We start from the raw sequence: 2,487 nt of genomic DNA, 5'->3' as shown, positions 1-2,487 counted from the left end.
CACCATCAACAGTAGAGAAATAGCAGCAGCAACACAAACCAGCAAGAACATCACCACCAATATCAGCAGTAGAAGCAGCAACACCACTACCGACAGCAACAGTAACAGTAGCAGCAGAAGCAGTAGCAACAGCAGAAACAGTAGCAACAGCAGCAGTAGCAGCAGTAACACCCAACAGCAGAAACAGTAACAGTAACAGTAACAGCAGCAGCAGCAGCAGCAGCAGCAGAAACACTAACAGTAGCAGCAGAAGCAACAGTAACAGTAACAGCAGCAGCAGCAGCAGCAGCAGCAGCAGCAGAAGCAGTAGCAACAGCAGCAGCAGCAGCAGCAGAAACAGTAGCAACAGCAGCAGCAGTAGCAGCAGCAGAAACAGTAGCAGTAGCAGTAGCAGTAGCGGCGGCTAGCGCCCGTCTATACCCTCTCCCCGTGAGGAGGGGAGAAATTAAAGACCAGCGTGTTGATCATACACAGCTGGGAGACCGCTGCTGCGAGGCGTGCCTCTCTCTCCCTCGCCCTCTCCCTCTCTCTGTCTCTCTACATTCGTTCGGACTGTCTGTATCACGGTGTGTGTGTGCTACGGAGGGAGAGAGAGCGCGTGAGAGCGCGCTCGGCGAGTGTTTGTGAGTTTATAACGTTCAATATATCAAGACTCGTTCGCATACTTTCACTCGAAACTTTCGCCGCGGGAGTATAAACCACTGGGGGCGACCGCCGTTGTCTAGTGTGCGTGCGTGAGCGAGTGTGTGTGTGTGTGTGTGTGCGTGTGCGTGCGTGTGAGTTCGCGATCGGACCCCAGTGGTGACGTAACTGCTTGCGTGAAATTCGTCGCGCAGTGTTCTTGGCATTCAGGGGAAAGCGTTTGTGACTCCCCAGCGATTCACGACGAAAAAGATAAAAGAAAAGGAAAAAGAAGAAGAAGAAAGAAAGAAAGAGAGAAAGAAAGAAAGAAGGAAAACCGATCAAAGAATCGGAGTCGTAAAAGAATAGCTTTTCGAAAAAGAAACGAAAACAAGAGACGCGTCGCCGCGTGCGCCCCCACCCGGCGACCGAACGCGACTCTCTCTCTCTCGTCGCTGAGCAGTGAAAGAGAGAGGGAACGGCGAACCAACTTCGTGAAAAAAGCGCGCGAAGTTCTACTGTGTGTGTGTGTGTGTGCTTTTTTTTAGTGCGTGTGAATTTTTATTGCCGTGCTATGTTTTGGCTTCTCGTCTGCTACGTACTGGCGGCACAGCGACGCTGACGGTGACGGCAGCAGACTCGCGGCCGCGTCGGTACGCTCGCGCGCGTGTAGATTTCAATACGCCGCGTCAGACGCCTCGGCGTTACTATACGGACACGTAGATTGCAACCGCATACCGCAATAGCGAGGATTTTCGTGTACATTTCGGCCTGCGTAGTGAACTATTAGCAAAAGACACATGAGAGATTTCGTCGCCTGCTCAGCACGCGTGAGGCGCGCGTAGATTTCTGCCCGCATACCGGAGATCGAGAGATCGTCGCAGGAAGAAGAGCGTGCGTGCGATGAGCGACTCGCCGCCGCCCGCGAACGACAGAGACGACAGCGATGAGATCCTGTCGGCTCTCGAGCGAGAGCTAAACAGCCTCAACGCCGCCTCGGAACTCCGCTCCCCCGCCACCGCCGGGGGGCGCCCCTACCGCAGCCTCCCGCGCAACTACGTGCCGCCAGGGGACGACGACGCGCCGCCGCCGCCGGAGTACGGAGCGTCGGCGGCGGCGCGGGAGCCGCGGCGGTTTACGTTCGACCACGCCGCGCGCGCGCCGCCGCTCTACCGGCGCGACCTGCTGGCGGACGAAGACGAGTACCGCACGTACCCGTACCAGCGGCGGCGCTACGAGGGGGCGCCGGCGTACGCGGCGACGCCGTCGAGCCCGACGCACGGCGCGCGGCCATGCTCGACGTGTCGTTACCATGACGACGGCTCGGCGTCTGCGTACAGCCTCGTGCCGCACAGCCCCGCCGCCGTCTACCCGTCGTTCTACCCGTGGAGACCGCTGTACAAGGTAGCGTGTGATCGCGAGCATGCAGCGGCGCCCCCTGCTGGCGTCGTCAACCCCTTGCGCACCGTCGTCCCGGCATGGTCGCTAGCGCCCCCTGTTGGGTGCGGTGCTGATGTCGTGGCTGCCATTGCTAGTCAGCGTCATCACCAGCGCCACCTGTTGGATGCCTTGCTAGCGTCACTGCTGGCGCCTCGCCTCGGTGCATGCGGGCGTGGCGCTGGCTGTGTGTGCTGCTTCTGTTGGGGTGGATTCCTAGAGGACTGGGATGTCGTAACCATGGCCTGCCGTCTTCTACTAACACAGACGTCATTAGAAAGCTGCACGCATGTGTCGAAGCTTGTCCCCTCACAGGCTGATGTAGCGTCTAGGTGTGTACAGGGCAGAGCCATGTAGGGCCTGTATTCACACCACTCCCTACCTTCGTACGTACTGTGAAGGTGCTGTAAGGGAGTGCAGTGAGAACTA

At 58.2% G+C, this 2,487-nt stretch overlaps 1 long non-coding RNA gene across 1 annotated transcript; it reads left to right on the top strand.

Annotated features, from left to right (window-relative positions):
* The first annotated feature begins 329 nt into the window (after positions 1-329).
* On the top strand, positions 330-921 carry LOC106819393. The gene is made up of 2 exons (XR_001395416.1): positions 330-623; positions 837-921. It is a non-coding gene; the product is annotated as an uncharacterized LOC106819393 (long non-coding RNA).
* Positions 922-2,487: the final 1,566 nt, after the last annotated feature.

The sequence above is a fragment of the Priapulus caudatus genome, unplaced genomic scaffold, assembly GCF_000485595.1.
Source record: "Priapulus caudatus unplaced genomic scaffold, Priapulus_caudatus-5.0.1 Scaffold3331, whole genome shotgun sequence".
NCBI lineage: Eukaryota > Metazoa > Priapulida > Priapulimorpha > Priapulimorphida > Priapulidae > Priapulus > Priapulus caudatus.
The sequence above is the reverse complement of the archived record's forward strand: the minus strand, read 5'-3'. Positions and strand labels throughout refer to the sequence as shown.